The sequence below is a fragment of the Ammospiza nelsoni genome, chromosome 2, assembly GCF_027579445.1.
Source record: "Ammospiza nelsoni isolate bAmmNel1 chromosome 2, bAmmNel1.pri, whole genome shotgun sequence".
NCBI classification, from domain to species: Eukaryota; Metazoa; Chordata; class Aves; order Passeriformes; family Passerellidae; genus Ammospiza; species Ammospiza nelsoni.
The window spans coordinates 73994846-74012468 of NC_080634.1; positions in this window are offsets into that span (position 1 = coordinate 73994846).

Below are 17623 nucleotides of genomic sequence, written 5' to 3' on the forward strand. Positions count from 1 at the left end.
AGAGTCATAGTTGGCAGTGTATAAAGGTGACAGGTTAACTCCTATCAAATCATTGAATCATTGATAGTCCCAGATCAGAAATGTACATCTGTATGGTCTAGCCAAAATGCTGACAGCAGAGAGTGGAGCAGAGAGTAAATAGTCAAGAATATCCCTACCCAGGACCAGGAGCATCAGCCAGCAAACATCAACCCACTAGATAAGCCTCACCCACCACAACACTCTATTTCTTGATATAGGTTGTGCAATGTGTACAATTGCTCTATGCTCTCAGCAAATTTCAGTGATGGAGGTCTGAAATCCTTCAGAAGACATGATGGCATTGTGGCTGCTCTGAATTGTCCACTATTAGAGTGCACATGTGAAGACACTTGGAGAAGCAAGTTCGCTTATCTCTAAATGCTATCCTGTATGAATTTATATTGACGTGTACACTTGCATTCCACTAGACCTTCCTCTTTTTCTCAGTCTCTTTCAGCTTTGACTTTGCCATTAGAAGAACTTTGATGGATGTGTTCCATTCTACAGGCTTTACAGTGAGCGAAATTGTAAGGAATGGGATCAGAGGCCGGGGTCCATCATTTATAAATAATGGATTCTTTGCTTACACAGTAAATTAAGACTTATTGACTCTTAGAGTCTGGAACTGTTGACTACATATCTCAAAAAAACCCATATGTTTCTTGTAAGCATCCCTTCTCTTCAGATTTCAAAGCTTCCAATACCATTTCTGAGAATGACTGTTTTTCTCAACCTAAATTTAAAAATGGCTATTTAAAGAAGCCAAAAGTAATAAAAATGCCCCATCTGTTTAACATTCTTTTACACTACCTACATTTCCAATGTCAGAACTGTGGAGATATATTTATGGATTTAGAAACCATTGTGATGGGAATGTTTAGAAGACTGATAAACAGGGTAAGATTTAAGCATCAAAACTTCATTGGACTGAAATTCATTAGCACATACTACTTTTGGATAGTTCAATCCATCATGGTACATTATCAGTCATTATCACTATGTGTTCAAAGCAATTGCTCTTTAATAATCATAAGCTACATTAGCTGTTAATCCACTGTACCATCAACTTGATATTGCATTGCTGTTATTGGTAGGTACATCTCTTAATGGTTTGTTACTGAGATCAGGGTGGAGAGCCTCAAGAGGCAACCCCAAAGAGAAGTACTTTCTTAAATTTTCACTATTCTTACTTCTGTATCTTAAATCCTTCAGGTTTCCAGAAAGTACAGTTTCTCTCTTCTACTCCTGGGCTCTATGCTGCACAAAGCCTGAGGGGCAAGGTGGGGATTATTTTTGCCAAGTCCAGGTATCATAAGTGTCCTGTCCTCTTCCTAGACAATTTTTTTTGTTTCTTTTTCTTTAGTTGGTTGGATTTCTTGATTTTGTTTTTTATTTTTGCGTTTTGTCTTCTCTTACATAGCTGCTGCTACTTCCCTTAAAGCAAAAGCTGACTTTTCCCGTTGCTTGAGTGTGAGCTTCTTCACTGACCAGCATTTGATCACCAATGAACTCTATATGGTTCTGGGGCTCCTGCTTTTGATCTCTGCCATATTTTCCACACCATTTCCATTATCCTGCTCTTGAACTGTGCATCATAACAAGAGACACACAGTATCAAGATCACGCAGCCAGTTCCCCTAATAGATTCATAAGAACTGGCCAGGACAGGGGCCTTGCATGGTCAGCCTTAGGCACATTCAGAGAAAGGCCTAGGCCACTTATTAGCAATGGCAATCCAATTCTTTATGGGACCACCTGATTTAAAAAGTGCTTCTGCATTTCTACAACATTAGCATAATTTTTTCTGGAATCATGCAGAGATAATTTATGATATGCTAAATGAGTTTCTGTTGTTATGAGTGTGAACGACCTCTGCTCTAGCTAGTCTCTGTTACTAAGTTGTATTTCAGTCCTTGATATTATTCATATATTCCATTACATCTGTCTAGGTATTACACCTACATTTTCACTCTTACACAATATTTGAACACAGCTCAAAATTTTAGCTGTAGAAAGTGTTCCTGACAATATTTTGTAAATGAGGGTACAAAGAATATAAGAAACTAAGCCTCAGTCTAGCAATAAAATATAAGGCATGGACAATTTCACACTTTGTGTTTTACGTAGTATGCATGACTAACTGTTGGAGTTATAGCCTAAAAGATTTAATGCAAGTCAGTCAAGAAATACTTTGAAGAGCCAGGAACAGAATCTAAATATTCTCAGTTATGCAATGCCTCTTTTCACAAGATTGTCCCAGTCAATATTCTCTGAAAACATTAGCAATATAATATACATTAATGTTTTTCTACCTGTCATCAAAATTCCTATCAGTTGTGTGACACCATCTTCCTATAATGGGCAGAGAAACAATAATTAGTGTTTTTCAGTTTGTTGTAGTCTTAATCTCTTTTTTTTTCCTTTTCCCTTCAAGGTTTTTATTAAGTATGGTCTGCTCTCAATATTTGGTATTTCAGAATTCTGTAAAGCAGTGAGATTTTCCTTGTAAAAAAACCCCAAACAAATGAACAAACAAAAAAAAAAAACAACTACAAAAACAAAACCATAAAAAACAACCCTGCCTACTGCCCCCACGATACTTTGCAAGATAAAGCTCTTCAATACGAGTAAGGAACTTTTTGTCTCATTCTGTGTAAATCCCTAACCTATCATCTTAACGAGGCCTTATCACATTTTTACTGAGATTGTGTTATTTAGACCACAGAGAGGGGTTTAGACTGTATGATCTTTAAACTGCAGGTTTTCAGGTCAAGAACCAATACAAAAAACGTCCTAAACTTTTTATTTTAACTATATCTCCCTGACGTTTTTTTCCTTGTGGCCTCTTCCAATATTCCATTGCTTTGGTCTTGATACATCACTCATGCAAGGTATTTTAAGATCAGTTACCAAGGTTATTATCAGCTTGCTTTCCATTTTCTTGTCCTTGTAAAGGATCTTTCATCAGATTTCCTCTTCTGTAAATCATTATGCAGAAGGGAAATAATTTGCTATCCTTAGTTCTATCTTTAGTATAAAACTTTCATTTTCCACAATAATATCCACATGTAATTTTGAATAAAGATTTGTGAACCTTGTGATCTGTGGATTTGTTGCAATCCAAAAGCAATATATTACAATTTAGAGTATTTTCAAAGGGATGAAATAAAATTAAAACTTGAAAAATCATCAGTTTTGTTAGAAAGTAATAATAAAACCAAATTATGATGTTAAATAAATCTGAAACTACAGATCATTCTATGGTCTACATAAAATTGAGAAACATCTGTCAGAATTCTATTTATATCAGAATTTATTGTTTCAATAAAAATAGAATTAATTTTATGAGATGAAACAAGCTCTGCCATGCTGTTAATTGGAATTAAAGGAACCCAAAGATTTATACCCACAAAAATAAGATACTTTGATACATTGATTTGACTGAAAAATAGGTGCTTATGTATGCCCTAAAGCAACACAATGAGCAAAAAATGTATTAGTGTAAACTCTTAATTTTGAAGAGTTTTATCCTGGTTATGTCTACAATGGCCAGTTGTTTTATAATCTATGTTGTAAGACAGTCTGGTGTAATATTGATACAGTAGTCTGTGGATTAGTTAAGATGTTGATGCAACAGCTAACTAATCTTCAGTGTAAACGCTCCATGGTCTCATTCTAATTCCATAGAAAGTGACATTGAGATGAGTCAAGTGTCACTGAATGGTTTTAAAACATGAGTTTGTTAGTTTTCTAATTCTTGTTCAAGTACAAATGTCTCAGGAGATGAGAACTCTCTATTAGATCCTGATAACAGGAAATAGTAATGCATAGGTTTTATCTTTTGGTATTACCTGTTTCATTCTACTTCAGACTTCAATTGCTTGACAAGGAAACTGTCATTCTTTATATGGTATATTTGACATGGTGCCCTCTGGAAATTGTCAAAGATTCTGAATTAGAAGGGCTGATTATAATAAAATCTTTCCTGGCCCTGGAAGGAGGAGGTGGGAATCTGTCATCTAAGTCAAGTCTGTTAAACAAAGTGGTACTGCACATAGACGAATAGGTTAGATCTTTCAGCTTTGAACTTGTGCTACACTTGGGTTTCCTGAAAAAAAATCCAGCAGTTTGAGATGTGAAGAAACACCTGAAGAAAAGTCAAAAGCAGATTTAGGTTGTAATTATTCCAAACATTCAAATGCTAATAATCAGTACTGCACCATCTCTGTTATGGGATGACGAAATCCAGTTTCAAAGCACCCATCAGAAACAGCTGGTCACTATTCAACACAGGTAGTGTTGAGCCACAGGAAGGTAAAAAACAAGCATTGATAAAACAGCTTTCATCAGAAGCATTGATTCTTCAAGCATTAAAATCCATCAGCATTAAAACAGGTTAGAGATTGAAGAACCACACTAAAATGCTATGTTAAAGTATGCATTTTATTCTATCTTTGTTCATGGTTCAAAAAAGACTCATAAAATAGATTAAGTTGATGCCTCAACATAATATTCCAGAAAGAGCTCAGTTAAACATGACTTTTGAACACTCAGAAGAATTTTTTCCTAAACACCAGTGCTGACTGTAATTGAAATGTAATTTCCTTTTCAAAGGTTCAAACCCCTAAAACAACCTCTTTACTGCCATAAGGCTTGGGAAAAACAGTTGAGTAAATTTTCATTATATAATTTTGATATCAAAAATTTGATTGACATGAATTTTGTCTAGACTAAAACATTAGAAATTACAAACTTAATTTCTCTTCAGCTCTCAGTTTTCCACTTTCCAAATAAAAATGTATCTGTAATAGAGCTGATAATAGAATTTGGGTTTTTAAAATAGTTTTGTAAATTTAATAGGCAAAGATGGAAGACATAATCACTTTGAGTGATTGTTAAGCTGTTTCTTACATGTATTATGTTGACTATGTTTTGAGATGTATATTAATCTATTCTAAGTGCAGTTTGCCCCCACTCTCCCCCAAGGAATTTATACAAAGACTATTCTAATTCATGTCATCTTAATCAAAAATTTCTGTTTAATGAATGAGCCATTCTGAACTTTTCTGTACAAAGATTGAGTGCAGACAGCCTTCTCAAGATTTCGTTATTTTCAGCAGGATGTGTTATACTGAATAAAAGATAATTTTAATTTACTGTTTTCAGAAGGTGATGTCTAGTCTGGAGTGTTTTTTAATGTTTTATTTCAGGCCAACATGGAGATTTTTTGTCTTGTTTTCTCATTGGAAACTGATTTCATAAAAACAAGAATGGAAATAGCCGATGACTAAGCTAGATGTTGAGAGTAGGAGAAATCTGCAGAGTGATTTGGACCGTCTGGATAGATGGGTAAAGGACAGTTTTAGGAGGTTCACTCAGGCCCAGTGCTGTGTCTTGCATTTGGATCTCAACAATCCCACTCATGACCACAGGCTTGGGGAAGAGTGGCTGGAGTGCTGCCCAGCAGGAAAGGACTTGTGCGTGCTGGTCAACAGCCAGCTGCACGTGAGCTGTCAGTGTGCTCAGGTGTCCAAGAAGGCCAATGGCATCCTGGCCTGTATCAGAAATAGCGTGGCCAGCAGCACCAGGGAAGAGATTCTTCCCCTGTGCTCAGCACCTCAGCTCCTGTGCTCAGTTTTGGGCCCCTCTCTACAATACCTTGAGATGCTGAAGCGTATTCAGAGAAGGGCAACACAGCTGGTGAAGGGCTGGGAGAAGATGTCTGATGAGGAGCAACTGGGAGAGATGGGATTGCTTAGTCTGGAGAAAAGGACTCTCAAGAATGGACCTTATTGCTCTCTACAACTACCTGAAAGAAGTTTTAGCAAGTGGATATTTTCTCCCGGGTAATACGTGATAGGACAAGAGGAAATGCCCTTGAGTTATGCCAGAGGAGAATGAGGCTGTGTATTAAAAAAATAGTGTGGTCAGGAATTGGAACAGACTACCCAGAGAAATATTGGAACAACCTCGCCTAGAAGTGTTCAAAAGACTGTGAAGATGTGGCACTTGAGACATGATTTAGTGATCATGGCATTGTCAAGTCAACAGTCAGACATCAGACTTGATGATCTTAGAGGTCTTTTCCAACCTTAATGATTATATGATTCAAACCTTTGTTTGTCTGTAGAAGAAGCTGGTCACTGGACTGTGTTAGAGCAAATTCACACATAAACCCCTCTGTCATTAAGCTCTGCAGCTCAGTTTACAAATATTGATTCTTAGGAATAACATTTGGTTTAGGTGCATTAGTTTGGTTTATGGTAAGTTCAAGAGCTATAGCACTCCAAACTCATGTGAATGGTCTCCCAGTTTAGAGAAAGCCCCTGTCCTCAAACCCAAGCCAAGATGTACTTCAAGCATTTTTGTTTTAAATCAAGGTTTCCATGACCTAATTGGCTGGAGCAATATGAAGTTTCAGCTTTGCTACCTTTTTTGTTTTGCTTATGATTGTATATATGTTGAATTCTGATAGTTGTGCAGCCGTATAGACAAAACGCTTTTCACTGCTTTTTTCTTAAAATCTATTTTTACTAACACATTTTAGAGTCATTAAGAAATCCTTTGTTGCAATTTCTGTTCATTATTCATGTAATTGAGTATTTATTAACAAATCTTTATTAGCTAAAAATATCTTGCTAGCCCTGAATTTATACTACTTATTTAGATCAATCGTCTCATGGATCAGAGCATATCCCAACCCAACAAATCTAGACTTTCCATTTAATTTAAAAAATAGGAGATAATGTTTTATTTTAAAAAAAGAAAAAAAATTAACTAGATATACTAATTTTTGATACAAAATGATTATATTTTACTTATCCAGATAATTTCAGCATTAGGTTGAATTAATGCTGGAGATATTGAAAAATACACATAAGTGTAATTCTTTTTTTTTCTTCCATATGTTTATTTATTTACCAGTTTTATCACTGAACACTAACCAAATTATTCTTCCACAAATGCATATACATAAACCTTCCATTCTCAGAAGGGATTATTGAAATCTGATGCAGAAAATTTAAAAAATTGCCCTTGTATTAAGAAAGTTGAAAAATCTAGGAAAAACTGGAAACTAGCATTTTGGTTTTGTACTGACTTTCTTTCTAGAACTTATAGCTCGGTAATCATGTGCACTAGACAGGAAAGCAAATTAGTGTGGACTGTGATTTACGGTGCATCCTGTAGGAATTGCTATGCACAAGACTTGGCACAGCAAGGTATGGACTGTGCCATGGCTGCCTATTTTCACACAGAATGAGTGTGCTGGGGCTCTACCCTTTATCACTGCATTGGGCACAGCCAGTTGATGCAAAGGGTGTCAATGAATAACAAATTTTTTCCTCAAAGCAAGCAGAAACAGGGAAACAGACATATGTGAGATAGAGGTCTTCAGAGAGCAAACCAAGCATTTCAGCATGTACACATTTTCCTTCACCTATAAAGAAAAGAAGAATGTTACATCATTAATTTCCTTTTTCTTTTTTTGTTTTCTTTAAGAAACATTCAGATTATAAGAGGTCCTTTAATTAGGTATATAACATGTTTCTAATGTTAGGAGCCAGACAGTTACACAAAGTAATTAGTTAGTTTTAAAAATTTTTTTTTCATTCTACGAAATAATTCTCATCCTTTAATAAAGGATGGTTGAAGAGCTGGTTATTCTGTCACTGTAGCTGAGGATGTTGATAAGAACCTGTAGGGAGCTATTTCATACTAAAATTGCAAATATATGAGCAAGTATCTTTCCCTCATGATATCACTCAAGCAAAGTCAGAAACCTGGTGTGTAGGGATAAAGGGAAAGGTAAATTGGATGTTTCCTCTAGTACTACGCCATTGGTTATGAAGCACAACAAATCAGTGAACTGTTTTCTAGCTATCTGTTACATACTGGGATTATGTTGTCAAATCCCATTCCATTTCTCTTTCCACCTTACACCTAGTCTTTCATTTCCTAGATTAAATCCTATCTTAATCCATAGCTGAGGTCTCATTTTTAATTTTTGTGCACTGTTAGTGCCCTCCTCTGGATTTTTTCCAACTTTTCCCACATTCTTAATATTATTCAAGACTTCAAAATTATTATCAGAAGCAATAAATTCCCTGTTATGACTACATGCAGCATTCTTCCTAAGAAATCCCAGATTTCCTGGATTTGCCATTGCTTTAGACTTCTGGCTCCCAATCAGGTTTTGGTATTTGATAACCTCTTGCTCTTTGTCACAAATACTGATATTTTGCATTATCACCCATTTAAACTGCATTTTTTCTCCTGCTTACCAAATTTTTTTTATTCTCTTTCATAATTTATAAATTGTTTTTATCATTATCAACTATGCTCCAATTCTGAATTTTGATCCTTCTTTCTGATTGCTTTCATCTCTGCCAGTATGATGAAATACACAAATTTTATAAACCATTTCTCTATTCCATTGTTCAGCTTGTTAGGGAAAAGACTTAGTAAAACTATCCCAGAATATGCTCTGTGGGATTTTAGTTAAAATGCTCTACCAGTCTGATGATAAAACATTGATAAGTAACTTTTATAACTGTTTTCTAAGTAGGACTTTCATCTGTATCACTCAAGAGACTCTGCCATATTTATGTCTTGATAAATTTATTTTGTATCTTTATCCTTTTAAATGTGTATAGTAAATTGCATAGTTTATTCAATATCTGCGTAGATATTAAAGTTGATTTGGCTACACTTTACATTTAAGCTCATTTTTTTTTCTCCTCTGACTGTTGAGGACTGCTTTTTGAATTCCATTACCTTCTTTCAATTACTTTTATTCCTCCCTTCTCTGTGAATAGTGAGGTTTTTCTTTGTTTTAACTTTCACAAGAATTACCTTAGAACTTTGGATTCTCAATTGGTTTGTTGCTTGTAACTGGAACAGTTCTAAACCAGATGCATCTCTGTGAACTAGTATTTTACAAATCAAGGAACAAATTTTTTTATCATGTTCCAGAAATTCTTTGGACTTTGTGTCCTGTAATATTGATTGGATCTGGTTACAGGAAATGGAATTAAAACATCACTTAAATAAGTTTGATATTCAGCAAATCAGCCTCTCATTTCTTTCTAATTTTCAAACAAATTGTCTTATAATACAGTATTTCTAATTTTTTTCCATAAATAAACTACAATGTCAGAATATATATAGACTACTTTGCATTATTATCATTGAATTTGAATTATATCAGTTAGGCTGAAAAATCAATTTATTATCTTATGCCTGGTCATGAAATTGTCTTGTTTTTATTATAGGTTTTGCATGCTTTTCATTGCACTTTTTTTTTAATTAGTCCATTGACATTAATTTAAAGTTTTGACCCTCTCTGTCAACCTATACAATGGTATTTTCTTGAAAACTCTTAACTCAATGTAACGAATAACCACTTTTATAAAACCAATGATGATGCAAAACCACATAACTATGAAGTTTCTTAGACTGATAAAAATTTAATAATTTATTGTGGAACTATTATGTTGCAAATAGAAGAGGAAGATGTTAGTTTGAAGCCCCTGCATTTTCTATGTATTAGATTAAAGAGGGCTTTAAAACGTTTTGGTTTAGATTTGGCTGCCCATCATAATGAAAAGCTAATTTAGACACCAAAACCTGCTACAGTTTCATCTGCATGAGTTAATGGAAGCAAACAGACACACTGAGAAGCACAGGAAGCTCTGAATACAAAAAGAATCTTTCAGGTTATCCTAAGAAAAAGCATGCTTTAAGGTAATTTTTTTTTAGAGTCCTAATAGAAAATATTAATAAATGCTGCATTAAAACATCCTCCATTTTCTCCTCCAAAAACAAAAACATGTTTGCATTATTAAGGAAACTTCCGTGTCTGAACTTCAGGATCCACAGAGACAGTCACACTTGCAGCACCTGAGCGGGGACCAAAGCCCCTCCACAGCCACACACCCCACTCACACACAGTCTGGCCGGGTTTCCTCACCAGCTCAACAGGTTTCCCAAAGCAGAGGCTCAAATGTCCCTATCCTTCAAATGGTTTAACCTTGGTACAATAATTAAATAAAGCAACAGCACAAGCTGGTGCCTCCAAGGAGGGGCCCCAGACAAAGGAAACCCTGGCCTTCCATACCCTCACATTGTCAGTGAGAAAGTGTGGGGTCATTGGCTCCTGCTGTGTCCCTGAGTTCCTGGTCGCCTGGCTGGGCCCCTGTGCCCTCTGTTCTGCAAAGGCTCACAGTTCATGGCCTCTTGTCTGATGCTGCAACACCAGAGCTCAACCCACAGCTCAAACTGCAGCTGGACTGTAAGCACTGAAAGTATTCCTCAAAGAGAATCACTTTAACTGGCCACAGAAACTAGTCAAGGCAAAGTAACAGTATGCTTGCTGAACTTGATAAATCAGATGTCAGTTTATGAACACTAAAGTAATTCTTACATTGCTAAAAGCAGGTTTTTAAACACATTGTTTGTTCAGACTGGCTGACAGTGCTCCTAAAATAGTGAGGAATTTACCTATAGGCTTAAGAACATGATTCAACCAACCTACCAAATAAGGCTGCCAGGTCGTGAAGATACATTTAATCAGCATGTTGTTTTCTTTTTGCAAGCACGTACTCAGATGTTTACTGCCTACACCTTAATATGATTCAGTGATAAGTTCAGAAGTACAAAAAGTATCTATAATAAACTTGGGGGTCTTGACATTGTGGGCTTGATCTAAAAAGTCTTAATTCATACAGGTATTAACTCCAGCTCCAAACATAGCCAGTCATAAAAAAGTAGAGCTTCTCCCCAGCTTACTATAAGAAATGAAATATTCTGGTTGTTAGAACACTTAAATCAGAATTCTGGGGTTTGGTTCTCCTAACTCAGCGCAATACACTCTCCAGTCCCATGGGCACTCCATTTTTTCAATTGTTAGCCAGTGACCAGCATACAAATCTGGCACACCTTACTGTGTTAACAAAGAATTTTCTTTTTTTGGGCGAGCACTGAAGAGTTTTATGAAAGCACATAAAATTCTTATGCAGTAAATGAAGAAAAGGAAATACCTCACTTTTGTGACACTATTTGTCATGTTTTTTTCATAACTCTCTTACTGCAGAGGGAGTCAAGGTCCTGACTTGGTATTGTAGCAGGTTAGAAGTGTAGTTAAACTGCTCCCTGGGGCAGAAGGAGAGTAGAAACAAACAGAAAAATAGACAGATACCCCTATGACTATTTTTCTATTATCTTCCAGTAAGTGGATAGCACACTAGCATATTTAAATATTACAGACATGGCTTGCATCATTAACTGGCAGCAGTAAGGGGTACAAATAGCTTGACTGACTGGTATAGCTTTTTTATAAAACTTATGCTTCTATACATGCTTTCCACGTAGAGCACAGAATACAGTACTGGCAGAATCTTGACTGACTGACAACAGAACACAGACAGGCCAAGGATTTGACTGCATGAAAAAAGGAAAAAGGAAAAATAAAAAGCAAATTATATTATTTATTTAATTTTTTTTATAATCTATATGCAAAGCTTATATATTGTCAACAAATGCATTTTATATTTTTTAATAATCAATCTCTAAAAGTAAATTCTTTGGTACAAATAGTCTCTTAAGTTTTATTCCACTGTGTTGAATGTATGTTCTGTACATGTTCTTCTAGGCAGCCTTTCAATACTTAGTGGGATCTATTATGAATGATGCAGAAAGACATTTTGCAAGAGCACATAGTGACAAAACAATGGGCAGAGATTTTAAACTGTAAGAAGTTCATATTGAACATAAGGAAGAAGTTTTTCCAAAATATGGATGGAGAGAAGTAGGATCAGATTTCCTAGCGGCATTGTGGATGGCCAGTCCTTGAAAGCATTCAAAAGCAGGTAAGATGGAGCTTTTACAAAACTGACCTAGCAAAAGATATCCCTGCCCATGGCCAGGGAATTGGACTGGATGATCTATAAAGGTTCCCTTCAAACCCAAACCATTCTGTGACCATATAGACATAAATACATAATCTTATATTTACAAAAAATATTTTAAAAAAATGTAAGAATTTTTTCCATGACTTACAGAAAAAGTTGTGTGATTCTAATATTAAGAAATAACTAATGGATGTTGGCTGATAACTGTCTTAGATTTCATTTTGCTTTGTTTTTGAGGTATTTAAACTAATGCATTTTACTTAGAATGTAATCTGTTAGATATTATACTCTGAAAGGTAATCTTAGACTAACAAAATATACAGATAATGTAAGATCTTAATTTAGTAACAAGCAACAAATAACAGAGTGCATGTCAGGTTATATCAGCATCAGTAATCTTTATACAGAATGAAACAGAAGCACAATAATAGTACAATCCTGTTGGTACTTGGTAGCTACATGTCCTAAGATGAAGGCTGAAAGACCAAAATAAATAATTGTAAGTAAGTAGAAGCTGAGGTAATAGACAGGTCATAATAATTGTGGGACATAATAACAGATCTAAAAACAGCCTAGGCTTTTTTTCCATCTAATTTTGATAGCTGAATCTTTTTGCCTTACCATGTATTCTTATATTTTTACTCTGACATATACACTGCTCTTCATGATCCTTAAAAGCTTTATTCATGGCATACAAAAAACCAAAATTTTATATGTAAATTTTAATTTGAAATTATTTGTCTTTTAAAATTCTATTTAAAACTATTTGATTTGAAAACCACACTGCAGTACACAGAGATAAATGTATATATCAAAAGGTAAGCATCTGAAAAATAGACATTCTTTTATAAAATTTTCAGCAGTCAATATAAAAGTAAGACATATAGTAGCGTGTCCAGGAAAAAAAAATTATGATCTCCTGCTAAGAAATGAAAGACAATGAGAGATGATCTTTTATAAAGTGTAATAAATTTAAAGAGTTTATGGTATTCTTTATCTGTTTTTAACAACTATTTTAACATTTCACTGTCTTTATGTAAATCATGCCTCTGAATTCCATGTTTAATTGAATGTAGGTATAAAGATGGCTTAGTATGTTGAACCTGAATTACAGATATACAACACAGAGTTCTACAAAGTTCCCACTATATTACAGCACAAGCTAGTGGTTGCATTTAAATTTAAATCCTTAAGATTTTAAATTTTGTACATTGAGCAGCCTAGATTATTTTAATAAGCATTTAATAGCATAAAATAATTTTCTTTTTTAGATTAAAGAAGCTTTTGAAATTCAGTGGGAGTATCTCAATATATTATAAGTTGACTGATTCTTTCTTTTATGTTCTTTATTACTTGATAGCATGGTAATAGGCCTTAGGAGACTTCCTACTACTGCACTAGGAAAAAGAGAAATTATTTGATTAATCTGTATGGTGGATTTTACTTATAGAATGAAGGTAACGTTCCCTGTATCTAAGGAGAAAAAAGTGTTACAGTTCAAATTCAGAGTGCCATCTAGTGTTGGATAGAAATGTAAAAAAGCAACCATATTTAACCTGAACACATACATCTCTTAAACCAATACACATCACCAAAGATCACATAGTACATTACAATAAATAATATTTAAAATTGTGATTTATTGACTCTTGAGGAGGCTGCAAAAATTTGTTTGGAAACTTTCTTGTATACCGCTGTATTTACAGTTGAAAATATCTGACATCATAATATATTAAATTCAAATATTTCTTTGCAGAATGCAGAAACAATTCATATGAATTCATTATGGTCTCTTAGTCTCTCTTCTTTCCTTGATCATCTATAACAGAGAGTATTAACCTGTTTCTAGTTTTTTCACTTGTGGAATACAATTTTTGTGAAGCTCTCTTCCAATTCTGACAAAAAAAAAAAAAAAAGAAAACAAACACAAAAAACCTTCAGGTCTTTGACTAAGATATATCAGTAGGATTCTTTACATAATTTATTTTTGTTAGTTTGTTTTAACATTTAGACTTAAAAAGCACAGCAGGATGCAGAATTCAGAGCAGAAATATTTTTCTGTAATGTCATGTTAAAAAAAAAAAAAAGGATGACAAGATGTAAAATATTAGTGATGCCAAGATATTTGTCTTCTCCTTTTACCAGAAAAGCTCCAAACTAAAGGAATAATGGTTTTGGAAAATGTGCTCTTACTCTATCAGGGTAGTTTTTGCTGCCACTCATGTCTTCTGGAAATACCAAATAATACATTGTGTGAACAACTAGAGCTTTCATATATAAGGTGCTGCTTTACACATCTGCAAATCTGCTTCACAGATCTGTTGGTAGTCCTTGGAACAAAAGTCTCAATTTATGAGTTACTCCTCCTTCTTTGTTCTTTCTACTCTTTACCACAACTTACCAACAAAGAAACCAATTTTGGTAAAAATGCCTAAAACTAAAATGAGATAAAAAAATTATTATCTTTTCAGTACATTCAGCATTTAATCCAATCCTTTGCTCCAAGAAAATAGGCAAACTATGTATATTTTTCAATGAAATTCAAGTTTTTACTGAGAGGATATTTTAGGCCAGTAGGTAAGTATCTTGACAGAGTTATTCTTTATTGTACAATTATGAACAATATATGCAGTTTAAAACAGCACATGTTTATCTGGGATCTCTTACTGGGTATCTACACTCCACCAGCATTCTCTTTTTTTTTTTTTTTTGTGTTAGAATTATGTATTTCAGCCTTGATCACATGGAATTTTTTACCATATGAAATGTGAGTGGTTAAGGAAAGCTGTAAGCAAAGTGCTGTAGGAATTCCACCAGAAGAATTTTGAAACCAGATGAAATGCATCACTGAATCTCTTTCATAACATTTCTCTACTGCTTTCCTTCCAGCACTTGAGAAAAATTTATTCTGCTGGAAAATCCTGTCTCCAGGCAGACTGCCTATTGGGATCCAATAGATGATGTATCAATTGGCATTTATTTATTTCTAAGTTCCAAATGATAACAAATGACCTGTAGATTAAATGACAAATAAACAAAGCTCAAATTGAGACTTTCTTCCATATGTTTGGAACTGATTGCAAGGGAATTCAAACATTCCCATACAATTACCTTCAGAATCAGGAGGAAGTTGTGCAGATGTGTTCTACAGATAAACCAGCTGATCATTTAAACTTTGTCTGTTATTTCTCCTATTGCTCGAGAAAGATAAATTACTTCCAAAATAAATCCAATTAGGTTCAAAATATAAAAATAGGAATTAGTTTCATTATTTCCAAAAAGAAATTACCCTCTCCTTCCAGAATAACAAATAGAATCATAGAATCATAAAAAGTTAAAGGTCAGAAGGGACCTTAAAGATCACCTTGTCCCAGCCTCCCTGACATGGCAAGGACATCTCCCACTAGCCCCAATTGCTCAAGGCCTTATCCACCCTGGCTTTGAACAGCAGCAGGACTGGGGCAGACACAATTCCCTGGGCAACTTGTCCAAGTATTTCAGCACCCTTACAGTGAGGAATTCCTTCCCCATATCTAGCCTAAATTTCCTGTCTTTTAGTTTGTACCCTTGTCTTACCCCCTACAATTCCTGATGTAGAGTCCCTCTGCAGCTTCTCTGCATGTCCCCTTTGAGTACAGGAAGGTTTCTATGAGGTCTCCATGCACCCTTCTCTTCTCCAGGCTGTACAGTCCCAACTCTCTCAGCCTGTCTTCATAGGGAAGATGCTCCAGTCCTCTTATTAATTTCATGTTTCTCTTCTGGACTGCAGAATTCCATGTCCTTCTTATTCTGGGGACTCCAGAGCCAGATGAAGTACTCTAGGTGCGGTCTAAGAAGAGAGAGGGACAGAATCGCTTTCCTCACCCTGCTGGCCACACTGCTTTTGATGCAGCCCAGGATTTGTTTGGCTTTCTGGGCTACAAGTGCACACTGCCAGCTCATGTTGAGGTTTTCATCAAGCATCACATCCAAGTTCTTCTGGACAGGGCTGATCTCAATGACTTCTCCACCCAAACTGTGGGTGTGCCTGGAATTGTTCTCATTTTAGAGTATTTCAAAAGTGATAATAATTGTCTCTTTTTAGTTACTGACAGGCACTTAAATGCCGAAGCCTGTCCGGTTATAGGATCTTCATCCTAGAAGATACTCAGAAGTCATCTGGAGATCATCTACTATTTCTTTAAACAGCTGGAAATTCACTTTTCTGAAGTTCATGGTCCCAACCTGACTCTTTGCCAGGCCGACATTTCTTGAGATGACAAGTTCAACCAGAACCTGGTCACTACAGCCCAGGCTACCTCCAATCTTATCTTCTTTAATGAGCTCCTCTGCCTTGGTAAGCCCCATGTCCAGTAAGATTTCTCCACTGGTTGATTTGTCCAATACCTGGACCAGGAAGTTATTCTGGATGTGCTCCAGTAGTTTTCAGGATTGCTCACAGCTAGCTGTACTGCTTTCCCAGCAGATGCCTGGGTGCTTGTAATCCCTTGTCCAGATGACAGTTTGACAACAACAACATGTCCTTTACTGGTTCAGTCCCTGATTTGCACCGACAGGCCCTCAGCCTTTTGGTGGCTGTTTCTTAGAGGCAGCTCTTCACAGTCTATTCCTACTTTAACATGGAGTGAAATACATCCACCCCCTTTCTCTTTGGAAAAATTTATAGCACCCAACAGGAGTATTCTAGTTGTGTGACTAATCCCTCCTAGCTTGTTTCCATGATAGCAGTTAGGTCATAGTTTTCCCATTGCACTGTGGTTTCCACCTTCTCTGCTTGTTTCCCATGAACCATGTGTGCATTGGTGTAGAAGCACTTCAGCTGAGCTATTGGTCTCTTCATCTTTTGGGATCAACACTCCCTAATTCTCTTGGGACAATTCACTGCTATTTTCCTGATACTTCCTGAAGTGTTGATGTTTCCTGGTTCTTATATGTCACTCCTTTTGCCTTCCAGATGTAATTTAATGTATTGCTAATGTGTGCAGCCACTTTGCTTCCCATAACACTCTTACCCCATTTGGCTAGGTGCACCTCATCTAGTGTCCATAGGTATGGTCTCTTAAAGGTGTGTTGAAGGTACATCCTGTCACTTTTGGACTGGTTTTGGCTGAGATAGAGTTAATTTTCTTCACAGAGTCCTGTATGGTGCAATATTTACAATTTGAGACCAAAACAGTGTTGATAACACACCCATGTTTTAACTATTGCTGAGCAATGTTTACTCTGAGTTAGGGATTTTTCTGCTTCTCAGTTAATCCCTTGTAGGCAAAGTCTGCACAAGGAAGTAACACATTTGGGATAACTGATCCCAACAGATCAAAGGGGTATCCCATACCATATGATATCATGCTCAGCAATAAAATTTAGGGGGAAGAAAAAGAAAGGTGATAGCGTCTGTAGCTATGGCATTTGTCCATCCAAGTAGCTGTTAACTCATGATAAAAAAAAATCTTTCCTCAAACAGCTGAGTATCTACCTGCCAGTGGGAAGTAGTTAATGAATTTATTTTCTTTTTCTTGGATACACAGCTTTGGCTTTATCAAATTGTCTTTATCTCAATCCATGAGTGTTTGCGCTTTTACACTTCTGATTCTCTTCCCTATACCACTGCAGGAGAGTGAACAAGGAACTGTGTGGAGTGAGTTGTTGACTGGGTTAAACCACAACTTTTATATGTGTATTGATAATACTAA